Below are 21,260 nucleotides of genomic sequence, written 5' to 3'. Positions count from 1 at the left end.
CTTGCGGAAATGTGCGCAGAGCCGGCGCACCTTTCCGAGCAGGTCTGACAAGCGTGGGTAGCTTTTCAGAAAGCGCTGGCATGGCACGTGCGTGAGGCTGCCGAGCTGCAGAGCTGCCACGAGGTTACGGCTGTTGTCACACACGACCATGCCCGGTTGGAGGCTCAGCGGCGCAAGCCAACGGTCGGTCTGCTCTGTCAGACCCTGCAGCAGTTCGTGGGCCATGTGCCTCTAATCTCCTAAGCTGAGTAGTTTCAGCACGGCCTGCTGACGCTTGCCCACCGCTGTGCTGCCACGCCGCGCGACACCGACTGCTGGCGACGTGCTGCTGCTGCTGACACATCTTGATTGCGAGACAGAGGTTGCGTTGGAGGAGGAGGAGGAGGGTGCTTTAGTGGATGAAGCATACACCGCCGCAGATACCACCACTGAGCTGGGGCCCGCAATTCTGGGGGTGGGTAGGACCTGAGCGGTCCCAGGCTCTGACTCGGTCCCAGCCTCCACTAAATTCACCCAATGTGCTGTCAGGGAGATATAGTGGCCCTGCCCGCCTGTGCTTGTCCACGTGTCCGTTGTTAAGTGGACCTTGCCAGTAAGCGCGTTGGTGAGGGCGCGTACAATGTTGCGGGAGACGTGGTCGTGCAGGGCTGGGACGGCACATCGGGAAAAGTAGTGGCGACTGGGAACTGAGTAGCGTGGGGCCGCCGCCATCATACTTTTGAAGGACTCCGTTTCCACAACCCTATACGGCAGCATCTCCAGGCTGATAAATTTGTCTATGTGGACGTTTAACGCTTGAGCGTGCGGGTGCGTGGCGGCGTACTTGCGCTTGCGCTCAAACACTTGCGCTAGCGACGGCTGGACGGTGCGCTGACAGACATTGCTGGATGGGGCCGAGGACAGCGGAGGTGAGGGTGTGGGTGCAGGCCCGGAGACGGTAGTGCCTGTGTCCTCAGAGGGGCGGTTGGATCTCAGTGGCAGGTTGGGGCACAGGGGGAGAGGCAGCGGTGCAAACCGGAGGCGGTGAACGGCCTTCGTCCCACCTTGTGGGGTGCTTGGCCATCATATGTCTGCGCATGCTGGTGGTGGTGAGGCTGTTGGTGGTGGCTCCCCGGCTGATCTTGGCGCGACAAAGGTTGCACACCACTGTTCGTCGGTCATCTGCACTCTCAGTGAAAAACTGCCACACCTTTGAGCACCTCAGCCTCTGCAGGGTGGCATGGCGCGAGGGGGTGCTTTGGGAAATAGTTGGTGGATTATTCGGTCTGGCCCTGCCTCTACCCCTGGCCACCGCACTGCCTCTTGCAACCTGCCCTGCTGCTGCCGCCCTTGCCTCCCCCTCTGAAGACCTGTCCTCAGTAGGCGTAGCAAACCAGGTGGGGTCAGTGACCTCATTGTCCTGCTGCTCTTCCTCCGAATCCTCTGTGCGCTCCTCCCTCGGACTTACTGCCCTTACTACTACCTCACTGATAGACAACTGTGTCTCAACGTCATCGTCCTCCTCACCCACTGAAAGGTCTTGAGACAGTTGGCAGAAGTCCCCAGCCTCATCCCCCGGACCCCGGGAACTTTCCAATGGTTGGGCATCAGTCACGATAAACTCCTCTGGTGGGAGAGGAACCACTGCTGCCCAATCTGAGCAGGGGCCCGAGAACAGTTCCTGGGAGTCTGCTCGCTCCTCAGAATGTCTCATTGTAATGGAGTGAGGAGGCTGGGAGGAAGGAGGAGCAGCAGCCAGAGGATTCTGAGTTGCAGCAGTGGACGGCGCAGAACTGTGGGTGAACGATAGATTGCTGGATGCACTTTCTGCCATCCACGACAGGACCTGCTCACACTGCTCATTTTCTAATAAAGGTCTACCGCGTGGACCCATTAATTGTGCAATGAATGTGGGGACGCCAGAAACGTGCCTCTCTCCTAATCCCGCAGCAGTCGGCTGCGATACACCTGGATCAGGAGCTCGGCCTGTGCCCACACCCTGACTTGGGCCTCCGCGTCCTCGGCCGCGTCCACGTCCTCTAGGCCTTCCCCTACCCCTCAGCATGCTATATTACCAGTAATGCAGAAACAGAACGCTGTAATTAAATGTGCCGCTTATTGGCCTGTGGTTGGAGGCTGACTTCGCTTACGGAACGCCAGGAAATAATTTTGCGCAAGCCTGCTGTAACACTTAGCAGAACTGTGGGTGAACGATAGATTGCTGGATGCACTTTCTGCCATCCACGACAGGACCTGCTCACACTGCTCATTTTCTAATAAAAGTCTACCGCGTGGACCCATTAATTGTGCAATGAATGTGGGGACGCCAGAAACGTGCCTCTCTCCTAATCCCGCAGCAGTCGGCTGCGATACACCTGGATCAGGAGCTCGGCCTGTGCCCACACCCTGACTTGGGCCTCCGCGTCCTCGGCCGCGTCCACGTCCTCTAGGCCTTCCCCTACCCCTCAGCATGCTATATTACCAGTAATGCAGAAACAGAACACTGTAATTAAATGTGCCGCTTATTGGCCTGTGGTTGGAGGCTGACTTCGCTTACGGAACGCCAGGAAATAATTTTGCGCAAGCCTGCTGTAACACTTAGCAGAACTGTGGGTGAACGATAGATTGCTGGATGCACTTTCTGCCATCCACGACAGGACCTGCTCACACTGCTCATTTTCTAATAAAAGTCTACCGCGTGGACCCATTAATTGTGCAATGAATGTGGGGACGCCAGAAACGTGCCTCTCTCCTAATCCCGCAGCAGTCGGCTGCGATACACCTGGATCAGGAGCTCGGCCTGTGCCCACACCCTGACTTGGGCCTCCGCGTCCTCGGCCGCGTCCACGTCCTCTAGGCCTTCCCCTACCCCTCAGCATGCTGTATTACCAGTAATGCAGAAACAGAACGCTGTAATTAAATGTGCCGCTTATTGGCCTGTGGTTGGAGGCTGACTTCGCTTACGGAACGCCAGGAAATAATTTTGCGCAAGCCTGCTGTAACACTTAGCTGGCTACGTATGAATTTGGAGAACTACTACACCCAGCAGAGACCCAGAACACTGAGGACAGTCACAGGCAGCCCAAATAGATTTTTTTCCCCAAATTTTTTGGCAAAGGCCCACTGCCTATATTCAATCAATATGTCTTCTGTCCCTGCCTAAGCGCTTCTGGCCCTGGAGTATTACTGCAGGATGCAATGCTCTGCACGGCCGATATACCAAAAAAAAAAAAAGTGCAACACTGCAAAAAGAAGCCTCCACAGTACTGCACAGGGTTAGATGTGGCCCTAAGAAGGACCGTTGGGTTTCTTGAAGCCTAAAATACTCCTAACACTCTCCCTATAGCAGCTCCACCAAGATAGCACTTTCCCTCCTCTATGTCAGAACGCATCAGTGGCGAGCCGCGGGAGGGGCCGATTTTTATACTCAGGTGACACCTGATCTCGCCAGCCACTCACTGCAGGGGGGTGGGATAGGGCTTGAACGTCGCAGGGGGAAGTTGTAATGCCTTCCCTGTCTTTCAATTGGCCAGAAAAGCGCGCTAACGTCTCAGAGATGAAAGTGAAAGTAACCCGAACATCGCGTGGTACTCGTTACGAGTAACGAGCATCTCGAACACGCTAATACTCGAACGAGTATCAAGCTCGGACGAGTACGTTCGCTCATCTCTAATTGTAATATTTTCTTTTAGTGGCATAATTGCATCAGAAGAAAATAAATTCTTGATTCAACCTCTGAAGATGTCAGAGAGTGGAGCACATGCCGTCTACCAGTATCATGAAGACGAGACCCCAAAAACCTGTGGTGTGGAGGACACAATTGTCAGCAGGGCAATGTCTAAGTTAGACTTCTCAAGTAGCAGTCAAGAGGTGAGAAAGAAAAATATGTGTCTATCACAATAGCTGACTTTGTTTTACCTTCACGTTTGACGGTCTTTACGCCAACTGCCTTGGCTAATTCAAAAAACACATTTCGAAATTGATTAAGATATAAGCCTATATGATGAGTGTTGGGGGCGCCAACAAACCATTTTGCCTTAAGGGCCATTTACATGGGCCGATTATCGTGTAGTACCGTTCAAGCTCCCGTGGGAATGTGAACGATAATCATACTGGGAAAATGCATGCAGAAAACTGAACAACGCACCGTCCAGTGTAAACAGCTGTCATTCACTTCTGAACGACTGTCTGTTTACAGAGAATGGACGCGGGCAGGGAGACATCGCTCCTGGCCACTCCGCAACCATACCGGCAACGCTTTCAGTGATGCCAGCGATACTCGCTCTTGTGTAATAGCGCAGGAGCTAGCAACACTGGGACGAGCTGTCGGGCACCGTTTGTCCAACAACACCTCTCGTGTAAATGAGGCATTAACCAGGATATTTAGATAGAGGGCTAGGCCAGCAAACTTAACCTTTGCCCTGGCTGAAGAAAGGCCTGGCTACGGCTCTGTGTAAGTATTTCCTCCATTTATAAACTGATTTTGAAGTTCCTCTGCTTTACCTTCATAGAAACAAACTTTCCGATATTCAAGAAAATACATTGAAATGTATATAGTGGCGGATAATTCTATGGTAAGAATATATTCAATGTATGGTAGTGAGAATATTCCGCAGATATAACATATAGAGAATGTAATTAATGACTTACATTATACCCCATTATTAATGATCTCCTTTCTTCCAGTATAATAAATTTAACTACAGAAGAAGAACTATCAGGCAAAGGATATTTAACATTGTTAATTTTGTGAATCAGGTGAGTTAATGCAGTAATATACAGTAGATATGTGTGTATAGAAATGTTTTTGAGATGACCACCCGAAATAATGTTTTTTCTGAACAATAAACAATACTACCCTGCCTCCTGGATCCAGAGTATGACAACAACTAATAGAGTTGGTTAGAGCAAACATTAATGAATTTGCATCATAAAGGGCATTTGGACATTACAGAAGGGATGTCCGACTTCACACCCTCCCTGATGTATCAGTCAGAGTGAAGAGCCACTAAGTAAATGCTCAGCCAGTTATTCCTGCGGACACAATGTAGTATTAGGTTTTCCCTGCAGCAGTGGGAGTCAACGATTCTCCATGTGATTGTATCTGACCTCTTCCTTAGGTGTATAAGCCCTTAAATATTTTTGTGGCTCTAACTGGATTGGAAATTTGGAACAATGGAAACAAATTTGAAGTGGACACCTCTCCTGGGACCACTCTAGAACGCTTCTCTGCGTGGAGGGAGAAAGAGTTGCATTGGAAACCCCACGACAATGTGCAGTTCCTAACGTAAGTTTCTTCTACAATAATCTATAATGTTTAGGAATGTTTGTGACAATTTTTCAGTTGTGTTTATTAACCCCTTAGTGACCAAGCCTGTTTGCACCTTAATGTCCAACTAATTTTTCATTTTCTTTCCTAGTCACATCTGAGGAGCCATATATTTTTATTTTTTTCTGTCAACATCACCATATAAGGGCTTGTTTTTTTGCGGGACAAGTTGTATTTTGTAATGGCATCATTTTTAGGTTCATAGGCCACCGTGGCTGGTAGCACCCAGAGACTGTATTCAAGCCTCAGGGTGCCATAGCAACCCATCGGGACCCCGCGATCACATCCAACAGCCGAGCAACCACTCTCCCTGGCATTAAGGAGCTGTGCCAGGCTTCTCATGTAGCTGCCTTTAAAAGACAGCGCTACAGAATAAGGCCCATTAATAGCCACTGTCAAAAGACGTATGGGCAGTTGTTCAGTGGTCATTTGGGTTAAATTTCTTGAAGTACAATTTATTAAATTGCAAATTCTTTTCTTTACTGTTTTTGGACTGATTTTGAGTTATTTTGTGTTGTATTCCCCCATTCAAATCCTTAGAGCTGCTTCCAAGAATCAAAAATTGTGAATTTAGCTGCAGATATAAATGGAAAAAAAAAATCCTGCAATTTATAATAAGCACAAGAAAGTAAGATTTTCAAAGCGTCTTAATAACTTATCTTGCTTTTTGGTGTGTTGGTAAAGGGGTTGTCTTGCGAAAGCAAGTGGGGTTCAGCACTTCTGTATGGCCATATTAATGCACTTTGTAATATACATCGTGCATTAAATATGAGCCATACAGAAGTTATTCACTTACCTTCCCTGCGCTGGTGTCCCCGTCTCCATGGCTCCGTCTAACTTCAGCGTCTAATCGCCCGATTAGACGCGCTTGCGCAGAAGGGTCTTCTGCCTTCGGCTTGGCTCGGCAGCAGCGGCGTCCTGGCTCCGCCCCCTTCTACGCGTCATCTCATAGCTCCGCCCCGTCACGTGTGACGATTACAGCCAATCAGGAGGCTGGAATCGGCACACGTCATGGGGTGGAACTACGAGATGATGCGGAGAAGGGGGCGGAGCCAGGACGCCGCTGCTGCCGAGCCGAGCCAAGCCGAAGGCAGAAGACCCTTCTGCGCAAGCGCGTCTAATCGGGCGATTAGACGCTGAAGTTAGACGGAGCCATGGAGACGGGGACGCCAGCGCAGGGAAGGTAAGTGAATAACTTCTGTATGGCTCATATTTAATGCACGATGTATATTACAACGTGCATTAATATGGCCATACAGAAGTGCTTAACCCCACTTGCTTTCGCGAGACAACCCCTTTAAGTGTTATTCAAAAACAAGTTTTCCTTTTTAGTCATTTATGCATATGAGTAGTCTGTGACAGCTGTTCCCCCTTGTGTTTCCCAGGGACATTGACTTTGATGGCATTATTGTAGGAGTTGCATGGGTTGGTGGAATGTGTAATAGTAAACGTTCTGCAGGAGTTATCCAGGTAAGAGGCATATTATTAGAAATAGCCACCACACAACCACCATGTAGTAATATACTGTCAGATCAGAGGATGTGGACCTGCTGTGCCACACGCTGGTTTGACTTTGGGCTAAATCCAGAGATGACACCTGAGGAACCCTGGTAGTTACTCTTTTGGTCCACTAGGCAGGATCCTGGATTCACTGTAGGGCCACCAGGCTGTTACACTGGAAATGGTCGGTTATATGGCATCTGATGCTACAATAGAACAGCATGCAGTATCTGAGCATGTGAACAGAGGCACAGTTAGGGGAATCCTGATCAAAGCAGGCAGGGTAGCTTCAAAACGAGGGACATTCGTGAAGTCAGGGCAATCAGAGTAGGTTCAGCATGATACAAACAGGTAAGGAGTCAAGGCAGGCAGCAGACAGATGAATGGTCAATACAACAAGCTGAGGTCAGGAGTGGAGAATGCAGAGTAGTTAGGAGTGCGCCTGATATAACCTGGTCCTTTAATAGTGCACACACCCTTCAGACATCAGAGAGGGACAGGCAGGAAGCCAGATATTTGCTGCAAACATGGGAAGAATGTGAGCCGTGGCCATCAGCAGAAGAAGGTGAGTCAAGATGATGCCCATGTTGTGAATCTGAAAGGGGTTGTCCCGCGCCGAAACGTTTTTTGTTTTTTTTTTAACCCCCCCCCCGTTCGGCGCGAGACAACCCCGATGCAGGGGTTAAAAAAACAAACCACTCAGCGCTTACTTGAATCCTGGCGGTCCGGCGTCTTCATACTTACCTGCTGGAGAGGGCCGCCGGGGTCTGCTCCCTCCGTGGACCGCAGCTCTTCTGTGCGGTCCATTGCCGATTCCAGCCTCCTGATTGGCTGGAATTGGCACGTGACGGGGCGGAGCTACACGGAGCCGGCATTCTGCACGAGCGGCTCCATTGAAGAGAGCAGAAGACCGGGACTGCGCAAGCGCGGCTAATTTGGCCATCGGAGGGCGAAAATTAGTCGGCTCCATGGGAACGAGGACACTAGCAACGGAGCAGGTAAGTAAAAAACTTTTGATAACTTCTGTATGGCTCATAATTAATGCACAATGTACATTACAAAGTGCATTAATATGGCCATACAGAAGTGTATACCCCCACTTGCCGCCGCGGGACAACCCCTTTAAGATATACATTACTGACCTTTTATTGGCCAACAAACTCAAATCGATTAGCATCTAAAAACTACATTTGAAATAGGCCTCCTGCAGACGGCCGGGTCAGATCCTGCTGCGAGAATTCTCGCCCCTGCAGTGACCGCTACTTCTCACCTGCTCCCGGTGTCCCCCCGCTCTGCTATGTGCCGGCTGCCGCCCATTCAGAATGTGCGCAGTGCAGAGCCGGCTCGTCACTAGTGACGTTTCTGTGCGGACCTCTGCAAGTCTTGCACAGAAATAGGACACACCGCGTTTTGTTTTCCGCGCGTGTTTTCACGTGGTCAAATCGCAGCTGTCTGCATAGGATTGCATTATCTAATTTTGCGGGAAAACCCGCCGTGGAATTTCCGCCCGTGTGCAGGGGGCCATCAACTGGAAACAAGTCAATCATACGTTTTCCCTGTTGGAAGTGATTACAAAAACTGTCAGCACAGTGAGTCAATAGAGAAATGTACTATCTGGACCTTTATCTCTAGAGAGCCCTGCTGATGAGCTACTGTACAAACTATGTATGTTTTATTTAACCCCTCAATGACGCGGCTCTTTTTTATTTTTTGCTTTCTGCTTCCTTGGAATAAGAAAAAAATTAAATTCTGCCATCATTCGGGAGGGGGTTGAGGTTTTGTTTCTACGGTGTACACACTGCAGCAAAAATGACATAACTGTATTCTATGGGTCAGTACGGTTACTACGATAATATAGATAAATATAGTTTTTTTTTTCTGTACTATGTCTAAAATATAAAATATCTTTGGAAAAAAATAAAACTATATTCTGCCTCCATACAAACCCCCAGCCTCCATGACGTAAATGTATGTCCTAAGCGTTAAGGGGTAGAGATGAGCGAACGTACTCGTCCGAGCTTGATATTCGTGCGAATATTAGGGTGTTCGGGATGCTTGTTACTCGTAACGAGTACCACGCGGTGTTCCGGTTACTTTCAGTTTCCTCTCTGAGACGTTAGCGCGCTTTTCTGGCCAATTGAAAGACAGGGAAGGCATTACAACTTCCCCCTGTGACGTTCAAGCCCTATACCACCCCCCTGCTGTGAGTGGCTGGGGAGATCAGGTGTCACCCGAGTATAAAAATCGGCCCCTCCCGCGGCTCGCCTCAGATGCCTTGTGAGTTAGCTGAGGGACAGTGGTATCGTGCTGGAGCTGCTGTAGGGAGAGCGTTAGGAGTTAGTGTAGGCTTCAAGAACCCCAACGGTCCTTCTCAGGGCCACATCTAATAGTGTGCAGTACTGTGTTAGCACTGTATTTTTTTTTTTTTTCAAAATTGGATCTGCAGAGCATTGCGCCCTGCAATAGGGACAGAAGTGGTGGTTAGGCAGGGAGAGTGTTAGCAGTGAGTGTAGGCTTCAAGAACCCCAACGGTCCTTTCTAGGGCCACATCTATCCGTGTGCAGTACTGTCCAGGCTGCTGTTAGCAGTGTTGCATATTTTTTTTTTCTCAAAACCGGCTATGCAGACCATTGCACCCGGCATTAATACTACAGGGATAGAATTGTGTAGGCAGGGCCAGAAGACATACATTATTCATTGAATAGACGCAGTGTGGCTTGTCCTTTTGAAAAACAAGGGAAAAAATTGTATTTCGCCTGCCTCTGACAGTCCTCAGGGCTCTGGGTACGTGTGTGCTGCGTGCAGAACGTTAAAAAAAATCAGACGCAGCCAGCTACGTTTTACTGCAGGCTTGCGCCAATTTTTTTCCTGCATGGGAAATCCCTGATCTGCTGGAGCGAATAACTTTGCATCACTGCAGTTCTCTGACACATTTGCAGGGCCACAACACAGTTATTAAACTTAGTAGTATTCATTGAATACACGCAGTGTGGCTTGTCCTTTGAAAAACAAGGGAAAAAATTCTATTTTGGCTGCAGGAAATCAAATCACTGGGAAATCAAATCACTGGTAATACACCATGCTGAGGGGTAGGGGTAGGCCTATAGGACGCGGGCGAGGACGCGGAGGCCCAAGTCAGGGTGTGGGCACAGGCCGAGCCAGTGCGGTGGCCAGGGGTAGAGGCAGGGCCAGACCGAATAATCCACCAACTGTTTCCCAAAGCGCCCCCTCACGCCATGCCACCCTGCACAGGTCAAGGTGCTCTACGGTGTGGCAGTTTTTCACAGAGACGCCTGACGACCGACGAACAGTGGTGTGCAACCTTTGTCGCGCCAAGATCAGCTGGGGAGGCACCACCAACAGCATGCGCAGGCATATGATGGCCAAGCACCCCACAAGGTGGGACGATGCCCGTTCACCGCCACCGGTTTGCACCACTGCCTCTCCCCCTGTGCCCCAACCTGCCACTGAGATCCAACCCCCCTCTGAGGACACAGGCACTACCGTCTCCTGGCCTGCACCCACACCCTCACCTCCGCTGTCCTCGGCCCCATCCAGCAATGTCTCTCAGCGTAGCGTCCAGACGTCGCTAGCGCCACTGTTTGAGCGCAAGCGCAAGTACGACGCCACGCACCCGCACGCTCAAGCGTTAAACGTGCACATTGCAAAATTGATCAGCCTAGAGATGCTGCCGTATAGGCTTGTGGAAACGGAGGCTTTCAAAAGCATGATGGCGGCGGCTGCCCCGCGCTACTCGGTTCCCAGTCGCCACTACTTTTCCCGATGTGCCGTCCCAGGCCTGCACGACCACGTCTCCCGCAACATTGTATGCGCCCTCACCAACGCGGTTACTGCCAAGGTCCACTTAACAACAGACACGTGGACAAGCACCAGGGAGGGCCACTATATCTCCCTGACGGCACATTGGGTGAATTTAGTGGAGGCTGGGACAGAGTCAGAGCCTGGGACCGCTCACGTCCTACCCACCCCCAGAATTGCGGGCCACAGCTCAGTGGTGGTATCTGCGGCGGTGTATGCTTCCTCCACTAAAGCACCTTCCTCCTCCTCCAACGCAACCTCTGTCTCGCAATCAAGATGTGTCAGCAGCACGTCGCCAGCAGTCGGTGTCACGCGGCGTGGCAGCACAGCGGTGGGCAAGCATCAGCAGGCCGTGCTGAAACTACTCAGCTTAGGAGACAAGAGGCACACGGCCCACGAACTGCTGCAGGGTCTGACAGAGCAGGCCGACCGCTGGCTTGCGCCGCTGAGCCTCCAACCGGGCATGGTCGTGTGTGACAACGGCCGTAAGCTGGTGGCGGCTCTGCAGCTCGGCAGCCTCACGCACGTGCCATGCCTGGCCCATGTCTTTAATTTGGTGGTTCAGCGCTTTCTGAAAAGCTACCCCCACTTGTCATACCTGCTCGGAAAGGTGCGCCAGCTCTGCGCACATTTCCGCAAATCCCACACGCACGCTGCCACCCTGCGGACACTGCAACATCGGTTTAATCTGCCAGTGCACCGACTGCTGTGCGACGTGCCCACACAGTGGAACTCTACGCTCCACATGTTGGCCAGACTCTATGAGCAGCGAAGAGCTATAGTGGAATACCAACTCCAACTTGCGCGGCGCAGTGTGAGTCAGCCTCCTCAATTATTTACAGAAGAGTGGCCCTGGTTAGCAGCCATCTGCCAGGTCCTTGGAAAATTTGAGGAGTCTACCCAGGTGGTGAGCGGCGATGCTGCAATCATTAGCGTCACCATTCCTCTGCTATGCATCTTGAGAAGTTCCCTGCAAAGCATAAAGGCAGACGCTTTGCGCTCGGAAACAGAGCCGGGGGAAGACAGTATGTCGCTGGATAGTCAGAGCACCCTCCTGTCTATATCTCAGTGCGTTCAGGAGGAGGAGGAGGAGCATGAGGAGGATGAGGAGGAGGGGGAAGAGACAGCTTGGCCCACTGCTGACGGTACCCATGCTGCTTGCCTGTCATCCTTTCAGCGTTTATGGCCTGAGGAGGAGGAAGAGGAGGAGGAGGAGGATCCTGAAAGTGATCTTCCTAGTGAAGACAGCCATGTGTTGCGTACAGGTACCCTGGCACACATGGCTGACTTCATGTTAGGATGCCTTTCTCGTGACCCTCGCGTTACACGCATTCTGGCCACTACAGATTACTGGGTGTACACACTGCTCGACCCACGGTATAAGGAGAGCCTTTGCACTCTCATTCCCGAAGAGGAAAGGGGTTCGAGAATGATGCTATACCACAGGGCGCTGGTGGACAAACTGATGGTAAACTTCCCATCCGATAGCGCTAGTGGCAGAAGGCGCAGTTCCGAGGGCCAGGTAGCAGGGGAGGCGCAGAGATCATGCAGCATGTACAGCGCAGGCAGGGGAACATTTTCCAAGGCCTTTGCCAGCTTTATGGCTCCCCAGCAAGACTGTGTCACCACTCCCCAGTCAAGGCTGAGTCTGCGGGAGCCCTGTAAAAGGATGGTGAGGGAGTACGTAGCCGATCGCACAACCGTCCTCCGTGACGCCTCTGCCCCCTACAACTACTGGGTGTCGAAGCTGGACACGTGGCCTGAACTCGCGCTGTATGCCCTGGAGGTGCTTGCTTGTCCTGCGGCTAGCGTCTTGTCAGAGAGTGTGTTTAGTGTGGCTGGGGGAATCATCACGGATAAGCGTACCCACCTGTCAACCGACAGTGCCGACAGGCTTACACTCATCAAGATGAACAAAGCCTGGATTTCCCCAGACTTCTCTTCTGCACCAGCGGACAGCAGCGATACCTAAGCAATACGTATTATGCACCCGCGGATGGAAGCTACGTTCTCTCTCACCATCCAAAACGGGGACATTTCTGCTTCATCAATCTGTGTCTAATATTCCTCCTCCTCCTCCTGCTCCTCCTCCTGAAACCTCACGTAATCACGCTGAACGGGCAATTTTTCTTAGGGCCACAAGGCTCACTCATCTAATTTTTCTAAACAATTTTTATATGTTTCAATGCTCTTAAAAGCGTTGAAACTTTAACTTGAACCAATTTTTAGTTAAACTGGGCTGCCTCCAGGCCTAGTTACCACTTAAGCCACATTAACCAAAGCGATTAATGGGTTTCACCTGCCATCTTGGTTGGGCATGGCCAATTTTTACTGAGGTACATTAGTACTGTTGGTACACCAATGTTTTGGGGCCCTCACCTACAGTGTAATCATAGCAATTTGTATGTTCTTCGCCTGCACTCATGGTACAGAAGTGTGTGTGGGGTTGGCCTACACTTTAGCTACATAAATGTAACTTGGGCCTTGGCTATACTGCAGCTACTGAAATGGAACTAAGACTGCGCTCCCACTATACTGCTGCTTCGGAATTGTTCCTGGGGCCTGTGTAGGCTGCTACAATGACTTAAATGGAACTAAGACTATGCTCCTCCTATACTGCTGCTTCGGAATTGTTCCTGGGGCCTGTGTAGGCTGCTACTATTACTGAAATGGAACGAAGACTGCGCTCCCACTATACTGCTGCTTCGGAATTGTTACTGGGGCCTGTGTAGGCTGCTACGATTACTGAAATGGAACTAAGACTGTGCTCCCCCTATAATGCTGCTAGTGATATGTTAGTGGGGCCTGTCGCTAATGCTACGGCTGAAATGTTACTAATTCTGGGCTCTGCCTATACCGCTGCTAATGGTATGTCTCTGGGGTGTGGAAACAGAGGCTTCCCAAAGACATGATGGCGGCGAGGCCATTTCCCACCAACGCTGTTACTGTTAAGGTGCATATAACCATGGACACGTGGAGAGGACACGTAGTGCCTCCAAAACATCCCCCGCCACGGCCCACTTAATCCTGGCCACATTCCGAAAACCAACAAAATAAAACCGTGCTACTAGGTCCGCAGTCACCACCACATTACCACCAACGCGGTTACTGTTAAGGTACATATTACCAGTCTGACTGGGGCATGCAGTGTTGGCCGGAGCCCACCTGCATTAAGCATGACATTACTACCTCAGCTGTGTTGGGCAATGCAATGGGATATTTCTATGTACCGCCGGTGGGTTCCTGGCACCCACCCATGCTGTGGGTCCACAGGGAATTATAAATGCATCTGTTTCCACTTGTAAAGAACCCCGGTCAGACTGGGGCATGCAGTGTGGGCCGAAGCCCACCTGCATTAAGCACGACATTACTACCTCAGCTGTGTTGGGCAATGCAATGGGATATTTTTGTGTATCGCCGGTGGGTTCCAGGGAGCCACCCATGCTGTCGGTCGACAGGGACTTCACAATAGGGAGTTGTACCTGCCTGTGTCTATGAATTAAAAAGCCCGGTCTGACTGGGGCATGCAGAGACACCTTGACAGAATGAATAGTGTGTGGCACATAGGTTCCCCATTGCTATGCCCATGTGTGCAGCTCCTGATGGCGGTGGCACAGGATTCTATTTCTCATTGCTTCTGTACAGCATTGTGGGCTATCGCCCCGCCCCTTTTAAAGAGGGTCGCTGCCTAGCCGTGCCAACCCTCTGCAGTGTGTGCCTGCGGTTCCTCCTCATGGCAGACGCACTTCTAAATAGACATGAGGGTGGTGTGGCATGAGGGCAGCTGAAGGCTGCGCAGGGACACTTTGGTGTGCGCTGTGGGGGGGAGGGGGGGGGGGGGCGGTTGGGCAGCATGTAACCCAGGAGAAGTGGCAGTGGAGTGTCATGCAGGCAGTGATTGTGCTTTGTTGGAGGTAGTGTGGTGCTTAGCAAAGGTATGCCATGCTAATGAGGGCTTTTCAGAAGTAAAAGTTTTTGGGAGGGGGGGGGCCCACTCTTGCCGCTATTGTGGCTTAATAGTGGGACCTGGGAACTTGAGATGCAGCCCAACATGTAGCCCCTCGCCTGCCCTATCCGTTGCTGTGTCGTTCCCATCACTTTCTTGAATTGCCCAGATTTTCACAAACGAAAACCTTAGCGAGCATCGGCGATATACAAAAATGCTCGGGTCGCCCATTGACTTCAATGGGGTTCGTTACTCGAAACGAACCCTCGAGCATCGCGAAAAGTTCGTCCCGAGTAACGAGCACCCGAGCATTTTGGTGATCGCTCATCTCTATTAAGGGGTTAAAAGAAATGATGACTCCTATTTTTCCTTCCATATAGCTGTCAGAGGACTTTAGCTGTATTTTTAGTGGTACTATTTAATGTATCATATAATGTACTGAAAATTTTTGAAAATTTGTAAGTAGAGTGAAATGGACAAATAATGTAATTTCACCATCTTTGTGGGGTATTGTTTTTACGGCGTACACATTGTGGCAAAAATGACGTGATAACTTTGCTCTGTGTGTATGATTACGACAATGACAAATTCTTTTTTTTTTGCTGCACTACAGTTAAAAAATAAAATATCTTTTAACAAATATATACATGTATTTTCTGTTGCGATCATCTGACCAGCATAACTTTTTTTTAATCTTTCCATGGATAGAGTGGTATCACAGCTTATTTTTTTGAAGGTCGACCTACGGTGTCTATTGGTACCATTTTGAGGTACATGCAACTTTTTGATCGTTCTTTGTTTTTTTTTGGTGCCAGGGTGACCAAAAAAGTGCAATTCTGGCATGGTTTTCTTTTTCTGCCAAGATTCACAGGGGCAGGAAAGTCTATATATATTATTTAAAAATAGCCCTTCACAGATATAGACTAAAACATATTACTTTTATTAATGTCCTTTAGAAACAAACATGGGCCGACAAACAAAAAAAGAAGAACCACTACAGACAGGGGTTTTAGTGATGAGTAACACAGTGCAGCTATTAGTTCTTGCTACTGTTACTCATTGAAAAATAATATATTGTCAGATCTTCTGTCGAAGGATTACGACAATTAGTTTGAAATAGCAGCTCATAGTTACTCAGTGACTCATATAGGAAGATGTATATATCCAAATATGAATCATCGAACTTCAGGAGAAACAAAAAAACAGCTCAAGGCGTTTCCCTGCTTGATTATGAGCAGTTCATCAGGAGCTGAAACTGGACAATACCGGTCATCTATACTGAGATCCTACCGAGTAAGTAGATTTATATGATAATCACCCTTGTCGTAATAGAGAATAGTATGTAGTGGGATCAGATACCAAACTTGTTACATAAGGCCTCCTTCACATGGGCAACACAATATGGACACGAGAAAATGACAGCGATATTTCTCGTGGCGATAAACCCAATTTTGTGGCGCTACAAAGTCGCGTGACTATGTAGCACCACTTGCAAAGATTTTCAGGTGGCAGGGTGCTTGAAATATAAGCCCTCCCTGCAAAATAAGCCCTAGCTGCAGAAAAAAAAAAAGAATACGTCACGTAAGAAGCGCTGTCTGGCTCCGGCCCATCTTCTCCCCAGTCCCCGGCACTGGTGTTCAGCATCTCTTCTGACTGGGGATTGGAAAAACAAAAAAAAATCATATTTGTATCAATAATTTTCATATTTTATATATTTATTTATGTTGTTTATTATTTTATGCCCAAAATTAAAAAAAACATATTCATTTGTTATTTATTATTAATTAAAATGCATGAAACATCATAACCATATTATTTGTTATTTATATTTCCATACGTACAGTACAAAAAAAACATTACAATCGTTACAACAGTCATATACTCATTAACCGACTCAAATTACTCATATACTATTTAGGAGAAAGATAGTTAAAGTCTTTTTTTGTATCGAAACATGGCAGTGAATTTTGCCATTTTTTCCGGTCATTTAGGGAGGTGTTCCGGTTTTTGGAGAATTTTTTCGCCTTTATTTTTTAAATCAGCATACTTGATTACATAAAACCAGAAATGTGCCTTTTATTCCGACAAAAAAGGTCTCCGACACTACAGGCTGCTGTATATGCATATAATAATTTGGTGCCATCTACTGGTCAGTATAGGTAATGGCAGGTTTTCTGTGATTTGCGCATGCAGGCAAACGGCGGGCTCTTGTACCAAGATCTCTGGATCGGTCATGAAGCAGGACATTGCCTGTGGCGATAACATAAATGCGTCAGGGAGGCGCTTCCAACGGCAACCTGGAGTGTTTAGGAAAGTACAGATAGATTTGTACTAGAAAGAAAAGTAATAAGTAATAATAGGACTCACCCGGTGTTTAGCGAGAACCCCTTAATAAGAGCCTCACTAACACCTCCAAATCCAAGTGGGCTTATAAGATCACAATGGATCTTACAGTGGTTCTGGTCGATCCTTATGGTGTATGGAGCAGGCTGCAGGGCTTCTGTGTCCAACTGTCAGGTAGGACCCACTCGGTCAAAAAGAATAAAGGTAGAAAAAAGGATTCCACCCGCGCTATCTCAGCATTCCACCAGGAACAGAACGTCTTCTTATGGTCATAAGTTTATTCAGAATACAGAACGCGTTTCGTCGCTATACAAGGCGACTTTATCAAGCACATATTAAAATCAAAAAAGCCCTCTCTTTATATAGTAACTAGAGATGAGCGAACCTACTCGTTTCGAGTAATTACTCGATCGAGCGCCGCGATTTTCGAGTACTTCAGTACTCGGGTGAAAAGATTCGGGGGGCGTCGGGGGGCGGGGGGAGGCGTGGCGGAGCGGGGGGTAGCAGCGGGGAACAGGGGGGAGCCCTCTCTCTCTCCCTCTCCCCCCCACTCCCTGCTGCAACCCCCCACTCACCCACAGCGCCCCCCGAATCTTTTCACCCGAGTACGGAAGTACTCGAAAATCGCGGCGCTCGGGCGAAAAAAGGGGGGTGGCCGAGTAGGTTCGCTCATCTCTAATAGTAACCTTACTTACATGTAGTGGCAGTATGGCGAGTCTTGGCTACAAGTAGGCAACAGCAGACAGACTTTGGAGAAACTCTAGTTTTTCTGGGCCCAGAAAATTTGATCCTTGGTGTCTAGTGGGGGAGAAATAGGTTGTATATCCTGGTGTACAGGGGGGACAATGACATTACTCAGTCCTATAATATCACTAATTACTGTTTCAAAAAGTGTGAACTTGAAATCATCACGTTTTAATATTTTGTTTCCAGGATCACAAGAATGATTATATTCCTGTTGCCGATACTGTTGCTCATGAACTAGGACACAACTTGGGAATGAGACATGATGATGATAATGATGACTGCTGCACATCTTGTATCATGGCTGCAAAGTTGAGGTGAGTAAATATATAGAAATGAGAAAAACAGATGTATATATCATTTATTTGTTGTTTCCTGTTGATTCTATAGTGTCAATATCTGCTATTCGGAAGTGCATGCTACTATATGCAGAAATGCACACTATGGCTCCTTTCATAGATATCATAACTTTCTATGACTTTACAGTACAAATAGAAGTATAATGCAGAATAAGTTGTGTCTTAGTCCAAATGCAAATCTAATATAAACTTGCTACAATGGAGGACTGAGGACTTCCTTCAGACTTATAATAAAGGTAAATACATGACATGGGGGATAAATTGGTTCCCCCTTGTTTGTGAGCGGTCAAATAGGAAGAGTTATTGAGGAAATACTTTGAGATAGTTTATAAACTTCTTTAAAAAGATTGCAGGTTTTCAGGCGTCAAAATTGCGCAGAAGATAGCCTCGCAAAAGAAATGTGCGAAAATCATGTGAATGGCCGAATTTTCAGAGCTGAAGTCCCGAGTTTATCAGCATTGAAATAACGCTGATGAGCGACGGAAAAAATGCGTTGCTGTTCGGAAGTTCGGGGACGAGAGAGATCGCCGCAGCAGCCCCAAGGTACCTCTGAGTGGCAAGTTTTCAATTTTTAAAGTTCCTGCTGTAAGGACTCCCTTCATCCCTGAGGGGCTTCCCTTCATCTCCCGGAGAGTCCTCTCATCCCCGTGATGAAGGGAACCCCCAGGGAGATGAAGGGGGTTTCCATCGAACTTCCCTTCATCTCTCCATCTCCCCTGCAGGGGAACCCGTCCATCCCCGCTGTGGGGGAATCCCTTCATCTCCTTTTGCCGGCCAGCTGGCATAGTCTACCATAGGACACAAAAGACACTCCTGCACTTTGTGCACTAAAGTTATGTCAAGACTTATATTTTTGCCCTGATGTCCTTTCTTTTAGGTGCAATTTTTTGTGGGGCTAAAATTCCTTCATCTGAACATTTTCATAGGAAACCATTGGTTCTAATAGTCGCATTATTTTTGCATGTGTAAGTTAGCTGCGCAAATTCCCTTGTATGAATGAATCCTAAGTCTGCGTTTAGACTGAACAATTAGTGGACAAATAATCGTTAAAACAGGTGAAAGTGAACAATATTTATATATATATAGTTTAAATGTGAGTAAATATCTGAATGATAATCGAAAATTGCGCGGTTCTTGTTCGTCATTCAGTTTCAGCCAGCATAAACATCAGCTCCGGCTCATTCAGTTATTGGGCAGTTTGAACACTAATTGTTCAGTGCTTCACACGACAATATATACGCAACTATTGTAGCTGCGTCCAAAAATGGCAACCATCTGAAGCATTGATATCCAATGTATTCATTTAGATGAGCGATCTTTAGGCACGTTAAAAAAAAAAAAAAAATCGCATCAACAAAAATAGTACATCAGGGACCAAAAACAGCGGCCAATTTTATATGGCGCGTGAAAAGATAGGTCTTGCTCTATCTTTTGCTGAGATATGCTGGAGGCTTCTATAGACTACTATGGGCGCTGAAAAAAAAGGTAGGGGGAGGGAGTTTAGCTGCACCCAATGCTGGGAAAAAAAAGACAGCTAGCTTTATGTAAGCATTAGCAGTCATTCCGAGGATGTCTGCCACAACCACCCATGTGAATGGACGAGAAATTTCTAATTTAACCACATCGGGACTACATGGCGGCTATTCTTTATTCACGCAATTTGTATTCGCGATCGTCCGAGTGTAAAAACGCATACAGCCTCCTTCACACAAGCAATTTTGCGTGGATATACACAGAGGTCGGAGCAGAAGCAGCAGAAGTCTCTGCGCCGACCTCTGTGTAGTGGCCGGCGCTTGTTACTGCAGGCATGGCTCGCGTTGATTTCAGTGAGAGACGTTCCTGCAGTTACAAGCACCAGCCGTGTCATGGCCACAACACGACCGAAAATCATGTGAACAAGAGGCAGCCATGACGACCACTGTAAGTTCAAAATATTTACATTAAAACCCTAATTGGTTCCGAAGACTCCAAAATTTCAACCAAAAGTAATACAAAATGACGATTAAAGGCAACTAAGCAAAATAAAATAATATAGATAAAGCAAGTCCTTATATGTAACAATTATAAGGAATTGCTGGAAGATGTAAATCACCTTCTATGTAGAGGAGAGAAGTTTCTTCAGAGACCTGTACGGTATACACAGGGTACCAGAAAATAACAAGGAGCCGCCCTCACCTGGTGTTCAAAGCAGCCTCTCATCCTGGTACAGGAAAAGGGCAGTACAGATCCTGTAGTACCGCTCTGTACTGTAGAGAGGCGCCACTAGAGAGCCAATCAGTCCATGCACTTCAGTAATAAATGCTGATTGGCTGGACGTTCCAGCAAAGTGCGTGTGCTGCAGATCGGCAATACCTGTGGGATTGTACGGTGAATCTGTATGCTGAATATATTGTATCCTACGGCCATTGTAACTCGTGTGATCACTGCATATACATTCCTGTAGACGGTAAATATATTCCTTCTGTTACTGCCTCGCTCTCAATACAGTGATCTACCCCAAAATACCTTCAGTTCCTGTAGTCACCAAGACTATCAGAACTTCATTAAGGAATATAAGCCTCTATGCATGAATAACAAACCAAAGATGGAGGAAGTCAAGTCTGATCCTGTTTGTGGTAATAAATTCAGAGAAAGAGGTGAAGAATGTGACTGCGGCTCTGAGGAGGTAACTGAGTCTTCATCTTCGTATTGTCAGCCCTCTAGCTCTTACAGTAGTTGAGTACATAATTGGATATTTGATTAAAGGTGGCCATATGCATTAGATGTATGTCAACTAATTCTGCCATCTGATTTGTATGGGGGCCTCCTGACTCTACCCCAATAGCAGATAGATTTTAACTGTCCAATCCTTTTGTTCTTGGGGAGATAAGCTGCTGCCATAGGGGTCTGGTATAGCTTCCCCCCTCTCTAAATTCACAACATATTCACACTCTGATGGGATGTCAAGTGAGATAGCTGTTGGCCGATCAAGTCTTTGTCTTGTGGAATTGTTCGTGCAGATTTCTAACATACAGGAGATGTAATTCCACAATAAATTCCACAAGACGTTCTGCAGAACACATTCCGCAGTTAAAAACACAACAAAATCTACACTAGTTGACAAGATCTGCAGCTGCGCTGCGCTCTGCGGACAATTCTGAAGTCGACTTCTGCTTAGTTCTACACTATGGGACAAGAGACTTTGTTGGGCTAATTTTCATATCAGTATGGTCATCATGGCGAGAGCATGACCAGGTTTATT

At 48.0% G+C, this 21,260-nt stretch overlaps 1 pseudogene; it reads left to right on the top strand.

Annotated features, from left to right (window-relative positions):
* LOC136610188 (zinc metalloproteinase-disintegrin-like MTP4) overlaps window positions 1-21,260 on the top strand; it is a 63,796-nt pseudogene that overhangs the window by 18,679 nt on the left and 23,857 nt on the right.

This window comes from Eleutherodactylus coqui, chromosome 2 (assembly GCF_035609145.1).
Source record: "Eleutherodactylus coqui strain aEleCoq1 chromosome 2, aEleCoq1.hap1, whole genome shotgun sequence".
In the NCBI taxonomy this organism is placed as follows: Eukaryota; Metazoa; Chordata; class Amphibia; order Anura; family Eleutherodactylidae; genus Eleutherodactylus; species Eleutherodactylus coqui.
Note: the sequence above shows the minus strand (reverse complement) of the source record. Positions and strands in the feature narration are given on the sequence as shown.